The sequence below is a fragment of the Camellia sinensis genome, chromosome 13, assembly GCF_055761805.1.
Source record: "Camellia sinensis isolate YWXY chromosome 13, ASM5576180v1, whole genome shotgun sequence".
In the NCBI taxonomy this organism is placed as follows: Eukaryota; Viridiplantae; Streptophyta; class Magnoliopsida; order Ericales; family Theaceae; genus Camellia; species Camellia sinensis.
Genome location: NC_138973.1, coordinates 20547747 through 20561342, shown reverse-complemented (window position 1 = coordinate 20561342; position 13596 = coordinate 20547747).

Below are 13596 nucleotides of genomic sequence, written 5' to 3'. Positions count from 1 at the left end.
TACAACAGTTATGGACAATATCACTATTTTTGGTTAAGTAAATTTTTTTTTTTCCTCCATATAAATTTTAGTATCTCTCTTATAATGTAAGGCCTATTTTCTTCTAATAAATGCTTTTTCTCTCACACTTTATACGTGGATGGAGACTTACATTGAACCGTAATATCAAAAAAGAAATACTTTTTTTCCTTATTTATGTGTATAAAGTTTACTTATCACTCTAAAGTTTTTGTATATATAGATTCAATTTCTTCAAGAAGGAAATGTTAATGTTGTTGTCTGCGATGAGCGTGACCTTAATACTATTCGCTTTCGTGAGGTAAGCCTAAAAGTAACTTATTTTCGCATGAATTTTCCTCTCATTTTATAAATAATTTATAAATATATTCTACTTATTTTTTTTTATAGGCAAATGCAAAGGAAAAACACAAAAGCAATATCAAAGGAGACATAAAATGTTATCTCTTCTGGCAAAGGAAAGGAACATGCATATCCCGTGGTATGGTTTCTCAATATTTTAAAAAGGTTGTTTTTCGAGTATTTATTCATTTTTTTTAATATAGATTTTTTAAAGAATTGCATAGTGTCTATACTCTTTTTTATGTACATTTTTAAAAAGTTTCTTTTTTCAATATTTATTCAATTCTTTTGACTGATTGTGAAATATTTTTTCAAACCATGTTAAAGTAAGCTTTTTTACAAAATGCTAATGCATTTGTATGAACACTAATTTGAACCCATGTTGCATTTAAGAGAAGAAAAAGAAAAATGAAAAGGAAATTATGGAATATAATTTTTTTAATTTTATTTTCCTTATAAGAAGTTCTTAAGGAAAGAAGAAAAAGACAACAATCAAATTTAATATAACCATCAAACAGAGGGAAGAGGAACATATAAAACAGTACATGATAATATTCACATTTTGCGTACCCAAAGATCTACTAGCCATTGACCTCTAGGCATACACTTGGGTTTTTGGATTTAGAAACTTTGCAGGGTTAGTAGAGGTCAACAGAATTTCACTCACTGATTAATCTAGATATGGGTTATGAATTACATCGTGCCTTCAGGCATAGGCATAAGCTACAGATCTTTCCAAACAAAAATTATGAGAGATACATTTGGTATTAATCTAGATATGGATTAATCTATATAATAAGACACAATAGTTTTTGAAAATGTATAAAAGGTATGAGAGATACATTTGGTATTAACGGTACAGATCTTTCCAAACAAAAATAAACGGCTGAGATCAATTTTTTTCCCACCCGTCTCTTTGTCTCCCCTCTTTCATCTCTGCCCAAAATCCATCCTCTTTCATACGCTCTTCTCTCTCTACCTCTCTTCTCTACCTCTCATCTCTATCTCTCGACTACTGACCACCTCTCCTCGCCTCTTGCTGTCCTTTTTTCTCTCGACCACCGACTCTCTTTTCTCACCCGCCTTTTTCGCCATTTTGGCGAAGGAATTAAAAAAAAAAGAGAGAAAGAGAAGGACATTGTCGTCCTGCCCAGTCGACGCTAACGCTGACGCCGACGCCCTGTCTCGTTGCCGCTTGTAGACGTCCCCAAACGTCCTGGGAGGGAAATCTCGTTCTGTTCATATGGGGCTCACTACAGTTTGGACTCAATGTCACAGTCCTGTATCTAATCTCGCGGAGTACAATGCAAGACCGATGAATCATCAAAAGGTCCAAATCCGGCAAATCGTTTTGAAAAATAGATTTTTAGAAAGAAGTGCCAAACATGGACTGCTTTGCCAGATACAGAGTCGCCACCTAAATATTTTATTTTGGGAAATTTAGGAAACCCTGACTCGTTTGCCTAAGGCCACGTGTCCGTCATCACCAAAGTTGCCTCGGCTCGAGAACTTGGGTACGATTAGGGGGTCACTTCGTGAGCACCTCCGTTCGCCCAATCAAAGATCGGCCTCTACTAACCATGATATCGAGTTTTGAAAACATTATGTATTCTTATTCCGGTTATTAGCCTAGATTTGCTACATGATGCACACAGCATACAAGTATAGACTGGATCGCCTGAATTGGAACAACACATCTAATGTTTGCTTATTTTGAAAATGGTTTGATGGTGCTACCTACAAGTAGGCTAAGACGTGGATTTGCCACCCTCGGGTGGGCTTAGAAAACGTGATGGTTTGCCACTCTCAAGTGGGCTTAAAACTCACAATCAATGCATTATTCCAATTCAGATAATCCAACCTTCACCCACAGGCATTCAGGCAGGTATATCACATAAGCACATAGCCTCATGGTAAGCATGCTATCATGGCAGTCACTCACATACATGCAAGGATGCTAAAGCATAAACACTTACCGAGTACTCCAAGCCAAAACATAAGCTATGTTAGAAATTCATGCATGATCCTAACTATGCTGAAATGCCTAATGCAACACATGCAGAAATGTAACTACAATAGGCTCGGCTATTCTAAAGATGGCATGTGAAATGCTACAACTAACAAGTATTCAACTCGGAATTGAAATACAATGTAGTTAGTATGATGCGCCGAGCCCGGTGCATGCAGGACAGATGAATGAATGCAAACATGCGAGCATAAGTATGCTAATTGAAACATGCCCTAATCTAACCATCATAAGCTGATAAATAAAAGGGAAAAAGACGTGGGGTTGGAAGACATACATCACACACACGCACACTTATTACAAAATTGCCCTCCTCGGAGGGTCTGAATAAATAATACAGTCCGAATAAATAACAGCTACAGCTAATTATTACATAACATTAACTAATTAACAAACTAGCTAAGTAAGCATGTAAACTACATGAATGTGACTGCCTCGGCTCTGTTTTGGGTGACGATGGATGCATGCATGCTCGAGTCGTCTCGTCGGGAAATTCCATCGCGATGCCTCATCTCGCCTTTGTTTGTAACTGATTTTAGAAATTTGCACAAGGCTCCAAGAGGCTGAAACTCCACCCTGGGAAGGCTGCCGACCAGATATTGGCTTGGGAAACACCTGCCGACCACCCTTTGTGGTGGAAACCAAAAAAGGTGGTCGGCCTGCTAGAAAACCTGGTCGGCCGACCACTTTTTGCCCCTGGTTTCTGGTTTTTTCTGCAACAAAGGCAAGAAAGAGAAAAGGCAATGTATTTTCAACAAATGTGTGGATGACCACTCTCCTCATCATTGCACAAGCTCTAAGGAGTGTAGTCCTCGATTCTCGTGCCATCAATCATGCATCTCGATGCATCATGGCCGAGGAGTCGAATTGCACGACTCAATATAAAATGAATGCACATATAAGCAAGTAAAGCCAACAACTCTATCATGGACAGTCAAGAGTGTCAGCGACCGAGAATCGAGGCACGTTTCATCACTTCGAATATGAAACGTCCCTCGTTTCCTGTGTTTGGACTGAACCCTACTCCAAACACAACGCAATGGGATGGCATACACAATGCGACTAACATGCAACCTAGCATACGCAATGCTATGGACTAAAATGGCAAACACAATGCAAGGTGGACTTACACCAATGTGAGTGGACCTCAGCCACACTCACATCTGTAGCCATATGAGGAAAATAAGACAATCGAAATACATGCAAACATGCATGAATGCAATGGACCGAACCTAAGGCATCAAATGTCACTCTACCAAAACATGGCAAGGGATGAAAGATGGCCTATAAACATGCAATTTTCAGCTCTGAAACATGATGCGCAATGGTTCCGAATCATGAAAATATGTCACACAATGCAAGCTAGATGGCCCGAATACCGAAACTAGTGAAGCGGATTACACTAGAGGTACATAAAGCAATGCACGAATGGAAAAACCAACCCCAAACAGACCCTAGGCAGGTCTGAAACAGTGGAGAAATGACCTAAAATGATGGCTCGGAATGTAAAGAAATGGAGCTCATTCAATTGTCGGTAAATAAGGCACACAAGCCCGACTCACAAACGCATTTAAAGGGTATGAAACATGGGAATATGGCATTCACATAAGCTCTAAAATATGATGTATAATGGCCCCAAAACAAGAAAATGCCTCAGCATATACATGTAATGGACCTCGAAACTCAAAGCTAGGCAAGTGTATTGAACTACAAGCATGCAAAACAAACATCATTCGACCATGAGACCTAAAAACAGAGCTAGGGCAGTCCAAAATATGCAGAAAATTAGTTTAAGGCAAGGCCAAAAAGAGCTAAAATCAAGGGTCAACAAAGCATGCGAAGTAAGCTAGTGAACCATGATTTGCACTACAGCTATATGAAGCACATGAGAGCTCACCAAACCAGCCAAAAATAGAAGTATGCCATGCCAAATAATGCCCAAAAACCCACTGAAACTCAGTCAATGCATGCAAGAATGATGTGCTCCTTTAGAAGGCCATGCAAGGGATTGTTCCACACATATAAGATAGACATACAAAATGGAAAAACCACCTCTGGACAGAGGTTATGAGGACCCTAAAACTCATTAAAAAGGTCCTGAAATTAGTCTAGGAAGCATGCAAGTGAAAGCCCCTTTGAAAGGCCTTGAATAGGGTTGCTCTACACATGTATAATAGACACTTTATATGGCAAAATGGGCTCCGAACAGAGTTCATGCAGACCTTAAAACTCATCAAATAAGGCCTGAAACATGGCTTCAAAACATGAAAGTGGAGCTCCTTTGTAAGGCCAAAAGGGCCAACAAATAAGGCAAGGAGAGAGGGGGTCACCCCCCTCTGATTTTGGCTCTCAAAATAGTATTCTAGCCACTAAAAATCCATTGGATTTCAGTGGCTAGAAGGCCAAACAAAGCACAAAACCAAGGCCTAGATGCAAGGCTCAAAATAAGATGCAAACAAGCATACAAGGGGGTAGATGACCTCCAACAGAAAAATGATCTTAAACAATCTTCAAGAAGAGCTCAAAATAAGACTTTTTTCATTTTATGTAAAGGCTCAAAAATGCTTGCAAGTAAGGCTAAGATATGAAGTAAAATAAGCCTTAAAAGAAGGATGGAGCATACAAGGGGGTAGATGACCTCTAACAGATAAATGTCCTTAAACAAACTTCAAGAGGGACTCAAAATAAGACTCTTTTCAGTTTATGTCAAAGCTCTAAAATGCTTGAAAGTATAACTAAAAGATGGATCAAAATAATGCTCAAAAGGGGAAAAATGGTTACCCTTGAAGACCAGCAGAAACCAGCAGCCTCTGGACCCAAAAACCCAACCTTAAATCTCTGAAAATACCCTCCAAGGACCTTAGGTTGATGATGGAAGTGTTAGGCTATGAGATGTGGTGCAAAGGGGCCAAGAACCAAGCAATTTAGAGCTCAAAAGAGAGAGATATAAAGAGAGAGATATTGTTTAGCCCTAGCAATTTTCTGAACCCTTTCAAGTGAGGGATACGGTTTCTCTTATAGAACAAAAGGTCTAAATCTTCTCAAAGAAGTTTCAAACCAAGGGCCAAGATCCTCCATACGTGTATGGAGGATCCAGCAAATGCCTCCCAACTGGCACAGTTATAACACACTCACTGAGACAAACAGGATGGGAGCTGGCCGACCAGGTCAAAAGGGTCAAGGTGGTTGGCCACCCCCTATGATGAAGCTCCAGAAGTTATATTTCCAATGGCACAAACCTTGCATTAAAATTCCATCTGTGCAAAAAGTTATGCCTGTTTTGGTGAAGCCGCGCAGATTCGGTCCAACCGGATTGATGCCCTACTTCAACCAACCATATCTCCCCCGTCCGGACTTGACTTTAGGAGATTCTTGAGTGCAAAATGAAGCCCCGGAAGTCTTTTTTCCAATGGTGGTGGCCTCATAGCTTAAATCCAAGTGTATAGATAGATAAGCCTGTTTTAGCGAGGACCGCTCGACTCTCTCTTAGCGATTCATGCCCATCCTCTTCCTCAACTAGGTTTCTTCTCTCCACTCTTCTTTTCTTCAACTCCAAACCCCCGAACAAGGTGTTTTGAAATATTTTTCAAAGATCTCATCTCTCTTTCATTCATTTCCACTTTGTCCTTGCTCGGTTTATCGAAAAGCGCGACATTTAACAAAATGCGAGCGTCGGAACATCGTAGAACTTTATTTTCAAAACGTTTTGAAAAAGAGGGTTTCAAGTCTAAAATCTTTTGATCAAGATTTTTTTGGTCCAAAAAAAGGGGTATGAAGTTGAGATTTGACTCTCTCCTTGCCGAAGAAACTAAACCTTTGTTCTGCACACCTTTCTCCACCAAATGAAACATCAGTAGTACCCAATTCTTAAGGGCGGTCAAAAATGGGGTGTCTACACCGCTAACAACAAAGCTGTTCTTCATAAGGTAAAAAAGCTGTTCTTCATAAGGTAAAAAGGCCCAATAATAGATTTGAAATAAATAGTTGTGCCAGAGAAGATGTCACAAGAAAGTTAGAAGAAACAACATATGTTATTAACTGCTAAATTACAGAGAGAAGGTTGTGAAGCATTTGTAATAATGCAAAATTTATGAGAAATTTGATTCCATGTGGGAAAAATATGAAACTTAGAGGAAATGGGTTATATTGGCATTCTGGAATTATTAGGAATAATTTTAAACTTTATGACTTTAGAGATTTGAGTAAAAATTCAGGTAGTCCTCCAAAATTATAACTCATAGACCCTTAGTTAGTTTCCTTTTATTTAATTTGTTCTTTATTACTTTCTAATTTTTTCTTGACACATTAAATTCATTTATAGAGTTCCAAAATACATTACTTTTTGAGTTAAAAGTAAGTATAATATACTTCTCTTCCAGGTTTAAAGCTAAGTGATTAGATACGACTGACGCTTTGCTTAAAATACCTATAGAATGTAATCTAAATGTAGACCAAGACTAAGATTAGGTTAATTTCCAAACATGTTATTCCAAGTTTGGTCTTACAATGCTCAATTTGGGTCTAAAGTGCTTCTCTAATAGTTATATCTAATACTTGAGATTGCATAAAACTTTCTTCATAAGGAAACAACATAGATTTGAAATAAAAAGTCCCAATTTAGATTCAGTTTAAATGGGTTTCATTTTTTAAATGGGTGTTTATTTCAGTTTGATTTTTGACATGGTTTTGATTTATGAAATGTTTGATTCTTTAATGGGAAATGGGTGCCAATTAATGAAATGGGTCCTAAATACTTTTGAGTTTCCTAAATACTGATTCTTTTTGTGTTTTTTTATTCTTTCGTTCTTTTTTTCTTTATTTGGGAGTGGGGATTGGTAAGCTGTGATAAAAAAATAAATATAGTTTCAGCATTGCCTATTACTTTTTTGAGACCCTGTAAACAATTGTCCCCTTACTGTATGTTGTTCATTTGTTATTTTATCCATTTAATTTTATTGCATCAGTTTAGTCTTATAATTTATTTAGTTTAAATCAAAATTTTGTTTTTGTTGTGGCAGGGGGTTGGCTGTTGCCCATGAGCTAACCAAATGGATTCAAAAGGGGGTTGATTTGATATTTTGCTTATGGTCATATATTACTTAACAAATATTCCAAATTTATTTAAGGTTGGAAGCAAAATGAATCTGAATGGGTGTAGGTGAAAATTGAAGAAGATGATGGAGTGTTACATACACAAAACTGATGGGACTAAACTGATATAATAAATGGGTTTAGAGTTCCAAGAAGAAATAGTTGAAAAAAATAAAACCCAAGAAAAATATGGATTGATTTTTGTAAATTAATGTTTTTATGAGTCATTAATTTGTATCTGTGTTGACAAAGTGTTGTGTTTGTTGGTAGTGTTTGCATTGGGTAACCTATTATTATTGTGCAACAATGTTTGTGTTTAGTTTGAATTGGATGGTCTACAGGCCCGGCCCTAAGATTTCCGGGGCCCAAAGCCAATAATCAACTAATAAATTTTTGGGGCCCTTCACATTTTTTTTTTTCATTGAATGAAAAAAAAATGAAGATAAAAGACAAAAAATTTGCGTCAAAATCACAAAAAATACTTAGTATTACATTACAACAATTAATAAGTGTCGCTTGATCCTCACTCTTCTTGCATTTTTAGAAGCAAATAAATCAATCATACTTACATAATCTAGTTTTTTTGCAAAATCATTTTCAATGGATAACAATGCTAATTATTTTAAATGGGCCTTTCAATTTTTTAATAGGTCAATTTATTTTAAGTTAGTTTGGGTCTTCCTTAATTTTTTTTTTGGATTTAAAATATACCTAATATATTACAATAAACTATAATAGGAGGACCATTTTTTTGGGTCTATTTTCAATGGATAACAGTGTTAATTTTTTTGAATGGGCCTTTCAATTTTTTAATGGGTCAATTTATTTTAAGTTAGTTTGGGCCTTCTTTAATTTTTTTTTTATAACTTAAAACATATCTAATATATTACACTAAACCATAATAGAAGGGGGCCCTTTTTTGGGTTTATTTTGAGGGGCCCTAGGCCATGGCCTTGTTGGCCCATGCCCAGGGCCGGCACTGATGGTCTATGAAAAACCTTTTATTAGTGTGACAATGCGTGTATTTGTTTTGAATTGGGTAGTCTCTTTTAATTTTCATATCTTTTCTTTATTTTACAGGTGGATGAAGACTAGAAGAAAATTGTAATATCGGCTCCCTTTTTCAGGTCTACATTATTTTAAGTTTTTTTCTTATCTCTCTAAAGATTTTGTATTTATTGTTGTGAGAGCTAAAATATTGCTAGAGATGTCTAAACTAAACGTGCACTTTGTGCATACTTTGTCTAAAATATTGAAAGAGTGGCAATCTCGAGTGAGCAACAAATTGTGCATACTTTGTTCAATTTGTTTGAAAAGATATGATAATGTCTGAAAGTACATTTCTCTTTCATCTTTATCCTAAATAGCATTCTAAGTGGCACAGTTGTCTTAGTAGTTTAAATGAATTTTAATGTGTACTATTTGGGTGTTGTTTTTATACATTTTTAGGATGACACTTTTGCTAAGTAAATTTTAAATTGTGCATACTATTTGTGGCATACTATTTGTAATTTTCGAGTGAGCAATCTCGAGTGAGCAACAAATTGTGCATACTATTTGTAATTTTCCAAATCACAGGGGACAATTCGTATTTTAAGCAAACCTCAAGGGTGTATTTATAATTTACCCAAAAAAATTATACTTTCAGCTTTGCCAGTTATTTTGTAAGACTCTATAAACAATGCTGAGATTGGCTCAATGAGGTCTAGAAAGAATTTGTAAAAGAAAAACAGTAAAGAGGTCTAGATTAACAAAAGCCAGTGTTAAGCCAATTGGTTGTTTCTTTTTTTCTTCAAATATTTGGTTTTGGAACTAAATTAATTCAGTAGACCATCTATGTTATTAGTTAGTCATCCTGGAGTAATGAGTGATGGCATAAACTTACTTTATGCTTGAAGTAGTTTAAACATGCTTTATACTTTTAATTGAATGATTATGCATAATGGTACCTCATAAGTGAAGAAGAATGTGGTTTCACTTTCAACCCTTAATGTTGGTGAAGTGCCCTCTTAAATGTTGTGGGCAAATTCTTGGTGATTGATTTGGAGTATACATGTTATCAATCACCTAGAAAGTGAAAAGTGTGTAATCCCTTTTTATTTTTCTTTCTTTTTTTAATAAGCATGTCAATTGATTGGTTTGAGGCAAATGTGGTGTTGGGTATGAGGTGATGAAAAGGTGTGAATTTCATGTAATGATTTTTTGAAATGGTTTAGATTTTAGAAACCCATCTTCATGTAATAATTTTTTAAAATGGGTTAGATTTAAATGTGTTTATGAATGGTTTTGATTCCAAAAATATTAAAATAATAAATGAACCAGCACAATTATTAAAATGGGTTTCTGAATGGGTTTCTAAAATCAATTGTCATGTATTGATTTTTGGAAACTTATCTTTATTTTGTTTAATTTAGTTCCCCTATGTAACTATTTTGTTTATATCATTTGGAGTATTAATTATGTGTTTCTCGTTCTCTTTTTAACTGTTCCGTTTCTCTGCTTAATTATGTTTAATTCAGTTTCATTCTCTCTCTTTCATTTTTCAGTTGTGGTAAGTATCTTTTATAAGTATTTGGTTGTAATCTTTGTTTAAAAAAATAGTACACTTAATTTTATTTAATGAACCTTGGGTTTCATTTTAGTTGCATTCACCCATTAACATTGATTTCAAGTTTGATTCTTTTTTTGTTGTCTACTAATTGTTATACATAATGCTTCAACTAGAAAATGAGTTATGCATTATCACAGGGATGGAAACTCAAAGGAGCACGATCATCCAAAAATGGATACTTCACACAAGGTAAGCTTTAATTGTTTAAAATTTTAATTTTGTTTGGTTTTATAGCCTTAAAAAATTCTTCTTCCTTATAACAAGGCTCTCTTAGTCTTAATAAAGAAAATTATTCGCTCCCCTTACAAAATTTGAGTTTAATTCTATTTGGAGATTTGTATGATTTATCGGCATTCTCAATTGATCTATCTATACTATAATTTGCTTTTCTATTCATTTATTTACTTTAGTAATACATATATATGTCTATTCTCACTTCACCACTGAATGATATAATTCAATTGACCATAATAGTTATGTTCAATTCTTCTTAATTCATAGCTATTGATTTTCCTATTTCTCATATGTATTTAGAAGCAATTTTTCATGTTATAGTTTCTTTTGATGCAATTATTCTTCATTACAATTTCTTTCGATTTCTCATATGCATTTTGATGTGATTTTTCACAGCTATTGGTTTTTTGAAGTGAGTTTAAGCGAGTGATTTTGTTGCAGGTCATTGACCTGTATTAGAAACATTGGGTTATGTTGCTTCTACCGGTGTGTCGTTGGTTGGCTCTCTCATGTTAAATTATTTATTTATTTATTTTTGGGTTAGCTAGGGTGATTCTTTTGTATCAAAATGTTCATTGACCTTTATTTGAAAGAATTTAAACCTGATAAAGCAAAAGAGTTACCAGTTATGATACTAATTTAATAACATTCTTTTATTGAAAGTTATCCCATTCTAACTTGCTATAGTGTATAGATGTGTCATTTTGACGTGGATAAAAATCTAAAATTTGTTATTTGGACTTTAAGTTTAGCAAATATTTCTAGATTCTTTGCATATGCTACATTCAAATATATAATTCATTTTTTGGACTTTCATTTTGAAATTTGTATTTGAAATTTATAAATGCTTTCGCTAATTCAATATGTAGAAGCAATATCAATTTCTTATATGTGAAGTTTTAAGTCGGAGTGACATTACCAAAAAAATGAATACATTTGTAAGCAATAATGAATAATTATTTCATGAAGCAACTAAAGTAATACACACATATACATTTACCAGAATTTTTGAAATACAACATAGAATATTATACTCCCTTAAAAAGGTGAAATAAATAAATAAAATAAAATAAACTCTCTTGCCATATTATACATAAATGTTAAAATGTCAAGTCTCCTGAATTTTTCTTTTAATTAGAAACTCTAGATATTCAAAAAAAATTATATGAAAAATATAGTCCCTTTATTTTTAGAATCACACAACAAATATATTACATTTGAATGGTACAATTTTTTTATTAATAAAATGTGAAAATGGCTTTGTTATTCATTATTGCTTATAAAATGGCTTTGTTATATGTGAATTTGAAATTGATTTATTATCATTGAGTTTCGTAGCACGTGATACCAAAAAAATTGTTGGCAATGCCTTCAGGCACGGGTCATCCTTAGTATTATTATATTATATGAGGATACTATTCCCCCTTTGAAAAATTCACTACACTCTCATCGTGTGCTTTTTTATTTTAGACCCGCTTTGGTCAAATTATGTTTCATATTTGGCCTGCTAAAATTTATTTTATCAGTCCATTTATTTTGTTATTTTATAATTTAAATGCTTTTGTGTGTTTTTACATATTTTTTTCGGTATTTGTACATATATTTATGATAATTATACATTTTATATATTATAATATTATAAAATCACTATGCACCTTCTGAAAATTCACTCTTCCATCGTTTGAAGTTTTGTTTGTTTGTGAGCTTATATTGCCTATAAAAGAGGCAGGTGATTGAGAGATCATAGGGAGAAGGGGCTAAGAGAATTGAAAAAGAGAATCAGAGAAGAAAAAAAAGAATTGGTGCGAGGGAGATTGAAAGGAAAAGAATCAGAAAGAAGGAAAATTAATTTTTGAGAGAGAGAGGGAAAATAAAATATTTTCTTAGATATTTTTATTTCCATTTCATCAATACACCATTCAAAAACCAACCACTAAAGTTGTAATTCTAAATTTTGGACTGAGAATTGAGAATACATTCTACAGACTTGAGGGTAATAAAAAGAAAGTTTGTGAATCAGAAAATTCATCATTTCCCCGAAATGTGAGTTTTCGCAAACTTTCATTTAATTTTAAAATGTGATGTAATTTGTTTAAATACTTCATTTACTACTTTTCATAACTCTTTTTTTTTTTATCGCTTTAATGGGAAGGCTACATCACCCATAGATCTGTTGTAAATTACTTTTTATATAATTATTTTACCATTAATGGGAAGGCTGCACCACCTACATCTCTGTTGTAAATTACTTTTTTTTTTATATAATTGTTTTACCGTTATAATGGAAAGATTGCACCACCCGCATATCTGTTATAATTAATTTATTTTTATATAACTGTTTTACTGTTTTAACGGGAATGCTACACCACCCACATATCTGTTGTAATTTAAATATTGTATATAAACTATTGTAATTTATTACATTAAATAATTTACCCCACTAAATGAATAGTAACCTCCGGCGATGAATAGTAACCCCCGACGATGAATAGTACCTCTGGCAATGAATAGTAATTGCGAACGAAAAATGCTTGATAAGATAAATAACGATCAAAAAGGGTGAATAGTAATTATCGTGGTGAATAGTACTGTCGGCAATTAATAGTGCCCCGGGATGAATAGTACTCCCGCAAAATAAGTTTTCCCAGGCGGAACGAAGCAGTCCTCCCGTATCAAGCAGAATATTTCCGGCAATCCCCAAAAGCACATCAAGTTTCTCTATTTATTTATTTTATTTTATTATTTTGAGAGTTTGTGAGGTTTTTTTTTTTTTGTAATATTCCCTTCTCTCTCTTTTATTTCGTTTGTAATAATTTATTCAAAGTGTTGTAATAATTCCCTGCCCTTTTTCTTTCTATCCTGTTCTTTTACTTGCATTCTTTATCTATGAATATGCATCATATTTCGTCTTTCATTATATCCATACTTTGCATCCATGTTTCATGCATCTTGATTCGGCTAATTTTGCATTTATGGATTTAATCAATTCCTATGTGATTACGTGCACTACCTCATGTTCATGAGATGATTCACATGTCATATCTTAGAAACTGAATCTTTAGTTGCATCTCATGAGTGAATTGCATTAGGATTTTGTATATAAGATCATGCATATTTTACTAACTTTGTTTTGTAGCTTGTTTGCGGGCCGTCAAACATGTAAGTTTTTATACTTTAGCATCCCGTTTGTGTGTGTTTTTCTTAATATGTTTAGCATTCTACCATGAGACTATTTGCTTATGTGATATAACTCTATAAATGCCCGTGGATAGAG